The sequence below is a fragment of the Montipora foliosa genome, chromosome 3, assembly GCF_036669935.1.
Source record: "Montipora foliosa isolate CH-2021 chromosome 3, ASM3666993v2, whole genome shotgun sequence".
In the NCBI taxonomy this organism is placed as follows: domain Eukaryota; kingdom Metazoa; phylum Cnidaria; class Anthozoa; order Scleractinia; family Acroporidae; genus Montipora; species Montipora foliosa.
Genome location: NC_090871.1, coordinates 70,580,364 through 70,591,561, shown reverse-complemented (window position 1 = coordinate 70,591,561; position 11,198 = coordinate 70,580,364). Strand labels below are relative to the sequence as shown.

The following is an 11,198-nucleotide window of genomic DNA, read 5'->3' as shown; positions in this document are numbered from 1 at the left end:
AACCAAGAGCCCCAAGTAGGAGTCTCCATGCCCTTTAATTTCTTGAGTCCCTTCCCGGAGAAGATTTATTTTTAGAATACTTCCCAGGGGAGATACCACATTCCCACAGCTGAAGGAGCCAATCAAAGCAGATCATATCTCAACTAGGAAGTTTTTGAAAAATAAAATAAAAGGTTGACTTCATTGCCTTCACTGTAGTGTGGAGGATGGACGCTCCAGCCAATTTCAGTTCTGACTATAGGAATACAACCTCGCCAAGTAAACACCATTTCTCTGTTCCACCTATCACAATGTTTTACATGTATGTGACCTTCTGTTGGTCATGAAATACTACGGTAATCTTTCTTCCAAGCATTCCTTCATCCCCTACAGCTGTCTGTAACAAATTTTATGACATGAGAGGGCAATGTACACGTAGGAGAGGAAGTGCAATTTAAGATAATCATTTATTTATTCTTTTTTTTTTTTTCGGAAAATTACGGATTGAAATACACAATTAATTTTATTAATAATTCAATCTTTTGGATAAACTTACCAATAACACTTTGCACCATCCCTAAAGTAATAAAGGAAACTTCCGAGATGGATCACATAATTCTTCTCTTGTTTCTTCATCCTTATGTGAGATTAGTTCCCCTTTATACTCAGGAAGAAAAATCTCCTTTCATGAATGGTTTTGTGGTAAATAAGCCTCTTCCTAACATATCAAATCAAATTGGTCAAATTGAATGCAAGATAATATTGCAGTACTTAAGGAGCTCAGAGCACATAAGAAGTTTGATTGGAGTGCACAAAAGGTGAACAAGAGTTGCTAGAGGAATTAGCTTCTTGTCAGTGCTCTGTAAAGTTGTAAAGTGCAGGCCACAGATGGTTTTTAATCACATGATGAGACGGTCATATTGGTGCACAAAACAATAGCAAATTATGGCTCACTGATGTTCTGCATTATAATAGAGTCAAATTCCCAAAAGACTTTTTTCCCTATCGTTCTGTGTACCAACATGGCTGCTGTGACGTCAGGTGAAAACCATCTATATCATATCCTGATGAACAATCAGTAAAAGCATTAAATTAAATTCAATTCTCTTATAACATGCTTTCACACAGACTTATCAAGGTAAAACATATCATGTAATGACAAATATTAAGGTGCAATGTGTTTACATCATGCAACAGATTACCTAATCTACAATTCAAACACTGAGCCATTGGCGTATAATTAAGCAGGTATACATTAGAAACAAAATAAAATTAATAACAATTATATGTGAAACAGCAAGTTGAAGTGACAATAGTTATGCAATAGGTCATGATCACATAACAATTGAGACTATTTACAACAAAATAACAAATAAAATAAGAGCTGGACAAGTAACAATAATATTCATTTACAAGCAATAGAGCGATTTTCAATTGAGTGTCGTAAAACCAAAACCAAAGTAATTACTTTAGCCAATCAGAAAGGACGGAGACAATCCGGTAAACCAATCAAGAATTGGAGTAATTACACGTAACCGACACAAAGCGCGGGAAAATGTCCACGCGCGAGCCACGATTGGTTTTGGTTTCACTTCTGATTGGTTGAAAAAGTGGCGCAAGAACTTTGAACCAATCACTGAGTGAAGTAATGCAAAACCAAAGTAATTATCTAATTACTTTCGACACTCAATTGAAAACCACTCTAACATGTGAAAAGGTCTAATTTAAGTTGCCGTGGTTAATGCGATTTTTGGAGTGGAGTTCATGCCTTTTGTTAAGGCCGTGCGGATTAGGTATAAATAATAACTATTGTGTCATCCAATAGGCTTCTCTGTAGTAGTAACTGGCCTAAATTGAAAAACACCAGAAAACAGTAAACTTACTGATCATGTTTCAACTGGTGTTAGCTAATAAATATAGCACACGAACGCTCTTTTGCTTCTTTTTTTTTTTTTTTTTTGTCTTTGTTAGGTTTTGTTCCTTTCCAGTCAAGCGCCGATCAACTGGAAACTTCAACATCCCCTCCCCCCTTTTTCCGGGCAAACCACGGGCATTTAAACTTTTGAAGATTGGACTGTTCAAATTCCCGCCCCCTTGGACCAAAGTAGTATCCAAATGCCCTACCCTGTCGTCAGATTTGTCTGTCTGTCTCCAACTTTTGAAGACATTTTTTGTTAAGTTTCGATTTGATCGGCGCATTATAAATAATAATTATTGCCAGTTTGTATTACTTACCGACGTTTTTCGGATACGAGGCGCACTCGGTTGTAAGACGCACCTTTAACTTTCAAAATTGATGGCATTTACGTCACAAACTGAAAATCTCATCAAAATACTCGGTTCTAAGCCGCAATTTGGTTCAACTCATCGCTAGTTATGCTGTCTCAACTGAAGGTTGTAGTGTAGGTCAAGAACAGTGGAAAAATTCGCGACGAACGTTGGTGCGAGGCCACCATTTTGGAATCGCAGTAAGGGGAAGACTGGGACGAGTTTAACATACAAGATGGCAGCAAAGGATCAAACCTGGGAAAGAAGTTTCCGGTTCTCATCGTTGACAAATGCTTCCCCAAGAACCATCCATTGAACAAGATCTTCAATTGGCACACACTGAAACTGAGCTAATCTTGCATGCCAAACATGAAAACAATAATTGGATCCCACAACAAAAGAGTTCTTTCAGCATACACCACCCAAACACCTGGAGAACAGCATGACACATGTAACTGCGAAAGAAAACCAGAATGTCCGCTTGATGGTAAATGCCTCCAAACTAATGTATCTATCAAGACATTGTCACCTCCACTGACACAACGACTGAATCATACGTTGGACTAGCAACTAATTTTAAAGAACGCTTCAGAAACCACCATTCATCTTCATGCCAGCAAGCGAAACGAAACAGCTTTAGCTAAAGAAGATTATGAAAAGACGATATCAGCACTTTTTTAGTGTCAAAATTTGTTTTCACAATTTCCATCTGAAAGCTGAAAAGTTCGGTATTATCGTCTGTTTGTGCCCATTCTGTTGTTGGTTTTGTCATTCTCTTCTAAAGCAAAAACTTGTAAAAGATCAGATTTAATGACGATTGGCGATGTGACATATATTCCTAATTATCAACTGCGCAACTTTTTCGTTGAGAAAAGGATTAAAAGTGAGTTCGGTGGTTACGGCTGTTGTATCCGAGTACTAGTTGACCAAAAAATTGAGCAAATTGTACCTAAAATAACGTGGGTGACAAATTACTCCTTAATTTTGGAGCAAATTTTCAGCGTTAATTTATAATTTCACATGTGAAATTACTGTTGCTGTGGCAATTTTTGCTACAGTGCCAAAATGGCGTCCAGGTTTGAAAAAAACCCGCGTCTTACGAACGTAATTTGTAACCCATGATGTTAATAGTTAATCAAATGGTGTACTCGTGAAATTAGGGAATAATTTCACTTGCGTTTTCTCCAAAGTCAAATTATTTCCCTCGCCTGAAGGCTCTGGAAATTCAGTATTTGATTTTGGACAAAACGCGCGAGAAATTATTTCCTAATTTCACTCTTTATTACACCCATTTAGAAATCACTGGTGCACCTTGCAATGTGATTGGCTCTCAGCAGTGCGATTTATTCCCAAATCGGATTTTTTTTGCTCTGCATCGCTCCATTTCCCCAGCCAATGAGAATGGGCCACTAAAACAAAACAACCAATCAGATTTCAAGGCTTGTTTAAGGTAACCAATCAAATTGCAGGAAAATGAAAGACAAAGAAAATCATTGTGTGGCCAATTTTGCAACTTTTGTTCCCGACTGGATCAATAAAATTTTGGCACTGTCTAAAATCCTGTATTTTAGCGATTAAATAATTATTGTGTGATATCTAAATGGATGTAATAAAGTGGTAATGGAACTATGTGTCGTGCAATTTTGGTCTGAGATCATACTTGTGATTTCAAATCGAATTCGCGCTTAGCGCTCGTTTGATTTTGAAATCACACTTATGATTTCAGACCAAATTGCACTGCATTCAGTTAAATTACTGTTATTCACCAATTGATAACCCATACTAATAATACTCTATCAAGTGGAGAATAGTAGATACTATAACTTTTCAAGGTTTCAACTTTTACTCACAAATTGTAAACAACTTTTCCTTCCCGCCATCTCAGAGGTACAGAGGTTTCAGGTTACAGAGGTCTCAAAGGTTTGGCTGGCTTCACTCAGACGTTGAACTTCATCGACCGATAGATTTGTGTAAACGCAGCAGCTAAGGCAACATGACAAGGCCATGTAAGTCACGCTCCCCGTCGAGAGAGATTTCCCGCCAACACTTTGGGAAGATTGGCAAAGGAAATATCTGAGCCAAGATAACTAGCTAGAGCGAGAACTTAAATTATATTCTTGGGTTGCATGTCGCGCAAGTGAAAACATAAATCGCTTACCACTCACGAAATTGAGTCAAGAAATGGAAATGTTATAGAAGAGGAATAAATAAACAACGGGTCCAAGTCTCAGTGCCGTGCGTTGTTCCGTACTTGAGTTATTCGGCGAAATTTATTACTCAAATTTGTAGAGTTTAGTACGGAGGCGCCATGTTGGTGTACTGCTGAAGTACACCAACACAGCGGCCGGAAACCTGTAGAAACATCTGGAGTTTGGCTGTCTTTAACACTTTCTGCACAATAATGAGCTAGAAAACATTCGTATAGACACGTCTCCTAGTATATTGGCTGTTTAGGCCACAAAAACACGAGGGAAATAGATGTTTTTATGCAACTGGCATGTTTTTCGAAAGCTGTCAACATGTCACGCACTGTGAAAAACTCTGAAATTCAAACTGCTCTATTTTCGAAACGAAGCACGGTACCGAGCTGAAAACATGCAAACAGATATATTTTTAAAAACTCATAGCTGATCAAGACAAAAACTCAAAAGGCTCTTTAGTTTTGTAGTTTCTTTTTGTGACGTCACGTGCAACCCAAGAATAGCCTGACAAGCCACAAGCAGTAATCTCCACCACAGTCACCTAATTAAACCATGATCAGTGAGCTTCACCGCTCAAATGGTTGCTTCCTAAGCAGTAGTGGAGATTTGAGAGAGGTTATATGTGTTTGGATAATATACAATTTCATAAGGATTTAAAAAGACCCCTCGAGCTAACGAAAAAGGAAGAAGAATCATTCTTGGAAGCAGAGTTAGTATGCCAAAAACTGGATGCAACGACAATTATAAATTACAACCTGTACATGTAAAACGAGCTGTTATTAAGGTCGATCACCGGTGACAACATTTGCAAGGATTGCACTTTTTGTGCGAGACAATAGCGAGGCTGCAAGAATTTGATCGGATATTTGTTAACTAGAGATCAAGAAATAAACTGATAATCGCGGGAGAACGCGTTTTTTAAAAAAATAATTGTCCTGGCAATTCAGGTTGATGCATTGTTACGAGGCTATAACACTACTTTCCTTATACGGAACCAAAATTTCAGGAAAGAAAACAGATAATAACCGCGACCTTAGGTATAAGCCTGCAGCTTTATCGCTTCACATCAACGGGCCCTTTACTTCTATGAGATACAGAGAACTAATTAGTACGATTATCGATCACATAAATAAGATCTAAAAACTAAACTCCACCATCTTTGAAACCAGGTCCGGCAAGCAGAATAAATGAAATTTGGAACGGATTATGCCACTCAATTCCCTGTTAATAACGCTTAATACTAAGGGATATTTTGGTTCAAAGCGATATAGTTCACCCACGAAGCACAGACGCCAACAAAGGGGCCGACCATTTAACTCTTGAGGGGGGGAGGAAGGGGGGTGGGTGACTTTGAAAAAACATTTCCTGCAAGGGCTTGTTGGAAGAAAAAAAATGCAGGCATCACAAATGAAATAGAAAAAAATTCTTGCACTGCTGCAAGCAAGAAAAAAAAAATGTTGCAAAGCTATTTCATCATTCCTGGGGGGCTTTACGAAATCCCAGCAAAACTGCAACCATTCCAGATAATCTGCAAGCCAGCAAGCTACTCTGGTTAGCCTATTAAAATAACAAAGTGACATTGATTGGCCTAAATAACACTCTGGTTAGCCTACAGTTAGCTTAGGTAGCTTGCGGTTTGCCCTTATTATGGGATAAGGGATTTCTTGCTTGCTCAGTTCACATGGCACCAAGTCATAAAATAACAAAGTGACATTGATTGGTCTAAATAACACTCTGGTTAGCCTACAGTTGGCTTAGGTAGCTTGCGGTTTACCCTTATAATGGGATCAGGGATTTCTGGCTTGCTGGCTCGCACTGTATCCAAACTCACAAGCAGTAATGGAGGTAAATTTTTCTATTTGAAGAATCAAGTCTTATTAGACATAGAAAAATAATTTGTTCGTTTTTAATCTTTTCAACTGAAGCATTTTCAAGTAATTACTTTCTATTGAAATAATTATACGGTTTTTGCAATACTAGAGCTATTTTTCAAATTAGACCATGATCAACTAACTTTAATTCTGCTTTCACATTTGTTTTGGAGATTTCAGTCCACTTTTAAATTGTAACTAATGCTTCTAGTAGTAATTACCATGCTATGAGCATTTCTGAACTGCTTTTTGCTATTTTTACCTTTTTTTTTTAATTAAGAAGCTAAACATTTTCAAATCTACCTTTGGAGCATCACTTTATAACATGAGAATATTGTTATTAGGTAATATTAAATGATTCTAAAGAATGACATTCCAAAAACATGTCGCTATACAAGAATGATTTTGTATAGCTTTGATTTTAAGGTTTTGCAGCTCCATATATTAGAACTATTACTGCAATAACCACAATGTAAATGTAAATACACTCTGTAAATGTAAACACGACACTTTTTTAAGGAAAAAAAAGCCTGCAGAGAAATGAGGAGAGAAAAAAAAAAATCCTGCAGAGCATTTAGGTGGGAAAAAAAAGTGTCCCAATTTAAGTCTAAGCATTTGCTACCTATTTTCAACAATAAGGTAAGGGTAAAGGTTAGCGTTATTTTTAGCTTTGGGTAAATGCAGCAGTTAATCTTCACTTAAAGAGCAGCCTTTGGGGGACACTTTGTGACATAAATTGTTTGTATTCTGAGACACAAGTGATGTTGAAGTTGGCTAGAAGAGCAAAGGGACACTTCGTGACGCTTATTGAAATCCGCGTGCGTCTAATTAGGACGCACCTGGACATATCTCAGTTTGCTAGAAAAAAAAAATTGCTGACCAGAAATCACCCACCCACCCTCCCCTCTCAAGAGTTAAATGGTCGGCCCCTAAACCAGAGTGGCACGATTCATACAACCAAGAAAATGGCGCCTGCATATCTTATTGTGTTTAACTGACGCAAGTTTTGACCCGTAAAAGCCATATAGGTTCACCTATGCACAGTCTTGGGGAACTGTGGGGTCTGTTCAGAATCTGGGGACATTTTTGAGTCCCTCGTAAAATGTCCTCGCAATTGAGTGATTTTTACTATTGGGGAAACGTGTTATTCGTGATTTCGTTTTACTCAGGTTTGGAAAGTCTTGGAATTTTCTTTATAGTTATGTCGTGAAGATCGTAAATTAACTTGTAGTTTAAATTAGCATGCGAAGATGAAATCAATCAGTTCAATACAATAAGATATCCAGGGACAACATGACAATAGATTTTACGAGAATTGACATTTTCAATGTCTACGGATACCCACCATTGAAAAGTTTTTTTCAGATCATAACACTGGGCAAGAAAAAGGGTGGCAAATGCGATGAAAAAGTAAGAAAAATGGACATTTTGACATCAGAGGGAAAAACGCATAGCTGAAGTAAAGGGCACCGTTTATGAATCAAAACAAAAAGATCAAATACTTTGACGGTAGCGAAATTCATGACGTTCTCGTTGCCGTCGGTGTTCCTTCTAAATTCGAAGCTTTTCAAGGTTAGGTTAGCAATACCAGTTCTTTTAGTAGTTTTTTTAAAGTTCCATCCAGCTTCCATCAATACTTTCTTTGACGGTCAATACTGTAGACTGGGGTGATGAGCGGCAATAAAAGCAAAGAGACGCCAGTGCTCGGTAAGAAACAGCTCCTCGTGGCAAACCACATAAAGAGGGAACACCAACCTCGGCTATGTCTGGAAAGAGATCAACCAAACGTGCGATGTCCTCTTTGCTTAGTGATATTCCCTCCACGCACATCGCGAAAATCTCGTGCTTTTGAATGGCACAAATGATGGACTCAAGACCCACCTTACAAAAAGCTAGTCTAAGAAAACGCAAGGACGAAAAAGAGGCATTGCTAATTCCTCTGTAAGTCAAATTTTCACAGCCGCCTACGTTTAATATTCCTAACGAGGGTATGCTTCCGGTAACAAAAACTAGATGGCTGTCATCCAACATTGTTTGGCTCAAGTTGAGCTCCGCAATGTTAACAGCTCGAATAACTGGATATTTACAAAGTTCACCTTTCATTTTTGCCATGTTAAGAACTGTCAGTCCAGCACAGTTTTCCACTATTTTGCAGAATGTTGCCCAGGTTGTTTTTGCGCCACTTAAATCAATAGAGCGGAATAGACTAGGCCTCCATTGGACTGCTATGAGAAAGTTATCCACTGTCTCCTTTGATGTGTTCTGTGCTTTTACAACGGAGAATTCATGATTTCTTGCGTACTTAATCAGAGTTTTGTCGTAAGAAATTTGCAGCCAAGCCTTGCACACTAGAGAAGCGGTTCTTCGAACAAATTTGTAGGGTAAATATGAGAAAACGTGAAGTATGATGCTTTGAGGCAAGGTATCCATTTATCTTCAGACAAGTAGCTACGAAATTCATTCACGTATAAGGCCATTTAAGTGACAGTCTTATCACGTAGATTTAAGAGTTGCTAATGCTGTCAGATTCTCAGGTCCCACCAAAGAAAAGTATCTGTTTGAATTTTTGGTCTAAAGATCTAAAAAAGCAACTGTGTATTACAAGTGAGGCAGCAAATTATCAATGGAACTTTCTTTCTGAAACGACTTATCAAAGCACTGCAATACCCATTCAAGGAACCCTTATCATACTTCAAAAAGGGAATGGAACTCAGTATCTTGAGACGACAACTTGATCTTTTGATATTCTAAAACAACAACATTTGTACTTACCTTAATGGATTTTTGGATTCTTAAATAAAGCAACACGTTTTTCACGTCCTTGATAATCGTGCCAGTTTCTCGTTTCCCCACCAAAGAAAAGAACCTGTTTTACATGATGTTTGGTCTCAAAATAAAAGTAACCAACTGCGAGGAACAAACTAAAAGGCACATTATCAAAGAAAGTTTTGTTCTCCAACGACCTATCGAAGCACAGTTGTTTCAAACCGAGAATAGCATTTTTCTCAGCACTACGATGCTGCGGCTAATTCACAATAATACAATGACTGCATAGACTTGTCAAATAGGAGGAAAAAGTACGTATCTTAATACAGCATTTTCAGATGTCAAACAAAAACTAGTGACAATAGGTAATAAAAGACTTTTTTCTTTCTTTTAACCTTAACTGACCCTTTTAAGATTAGTTTGCTGAATAGTAGGCATCTTCTTTAAGTTCGTTTATGCTACCGTTTTTCTCTTATTTCAGTCGTTTTCTTTCAAAGACAGCCGTGCAGCAATAAATATTGTTAACCGCTTAGCAAAACAACCCCCGCACTCACTGATAGTGCGAGAAATCTAAACGTTCAAACACTGACTTTTCATAAGAGTTTGTAATGACATTATATCGAGTTTGCTAGCTTATCCTTTACGCAGTCATATGGATCAAGTTGAAAAAAAGGTACAATATGGCCATACTTTGTCTAGAACATTACTTTGGCAGATCATGACTAAAACACCACACGAGTACATACGGGTAACATACGAGTAACATACGAGTAACATACGGATACATACGAATACATACGACTAACATACGAGTAACATACGAGTAACATACGAGTAACATACGGATACATACGACTAACATACGGATACATACGAATACATACGAGTAATACGAATGTTTTTCTCATAAAGGAAGCTGTAATTATAAGCCTTGCAGGCATTTTTCACGTCAGCAAACACGTACCTGGCTCAGTTTGAGGGGGGAGGGAGGGGATGTTGATCGACCCCCCAAGGCTTTCGTTAAATTTAGTCACAGTAAAATAAATTCACATGGAGTGCAAAACCCTTTGCTTGCGCTACAAGATGACAATATATTTTGGATGTCGCTGATGTCATCTGACGTCATCAGATCCGCCATCTTGATTTCGCTATTTCAGCTTAAGTTGCCTATGATAAAACAGTGCAAAATCAAGCCAGAAAGCTTAAATGGGGTAAAAGATTATGACAGACCTGCTCTGACTTCCTTACGTGTCTTAAATGTAAACTGGCCTGACAGTCATAATCATCTACGAGAGCAACATCCAAAATATATTGTCATCTTGTTGCGCAAGCTAAAGGCGGCGAAATACGAGGTACAAAAACCCTCAACTTGACGCGCAACATTATTTCGTTGCAAGTTTGGGTCGATTTTTCCCGTTTTTCACCTTGCATGATCAACTTGTCGCGCAACAAAAACATTTGTTGCGGGTTGAAGAAAGTTGTTGCGAAAAGTAGAGCGCGAACCTACTCTGAGCAACAAATCTTGGCTTTGTTGCTCGTTTTTCATCAAGCTCACAACTTGTCGCGCAACAAATGTGCTCTTGTACTAGCAAATCAACCACTCAGCGCCCTGCATTTCTTCAACTCGCAACAAATGTTTTTTTTTGCGGGTCAAGTTGATCACGCAAAGTGAGAAACGCGAAACATCGACCAGAACTTGCAACGAAACGATGTTGCACCACAAGTTGAGGGTTTTTGTATCTCGTCTTTCGCCGCCTTAAGGGCTTTGCACTCCATGTGAATTTATTTTACTGTGACTAAATTTAACGAAAGCCTTGGAGGGTCTATCAACACCACCCCACCCCCCCCCCCCCCCCTCAAACTGAGCCGGGTACGTGTTTGCTGACGTGAAAAATGCTTGCAAGGCTTATAGCTAGAGCTTCCTTTATGAGAAAAACATTCGTATTACTTGTATGTATTCGTATGTATCCGTATGTTAGTCGTATGTATCCGTATGTTACTTGTATGTTAGTCGTATGTCAGTCGTATGTATTCGTATGTATCCGTATGTTCCGTATGTTACTCGTATGTTACCCGTATGTACTCGTGTGGTGTTTTAGTCATGATCTACTTT

At 38.3% G+C, this 11,198-nt stretch overlaps 1 long non-coding RNA gene across 5 annotated transcripts; it reads right to left on the bottom strand.

The window, feature by feature from the left end:
- Window positions 1-590: 590 nt before the first annotated feature.
- LOC137998138 (uncharacterized) lies at window positions 591-9,996 on the bottom strand. 5 transcript variants are annotated; one of them, XR_011122702.1, is made up of 4 exons: window positions 9,092-9,983; window positions 4,098-8,898; window positions 2,503-2,702; window positions 591-697 (listed from the first exon to the last, which is right to left on the bottom strand). It is a non-coding gene; the product is annotated as an uncharacterized lncRNA (long non-coding RNA). The 5 variants fall into 5 exon arrangements; XR_011122701.1 differs by adding an exon at window positions 3,559-3,656 and having other exon boundaries at window positions 4,098-9,972; XR_011122703.1 differs by having other exon boundaries at window positions 4,098-4,293; window positions 8,416-9,890.
- Window positions 9,997-11,198: the final 1,202 nt, after the last annotated feature.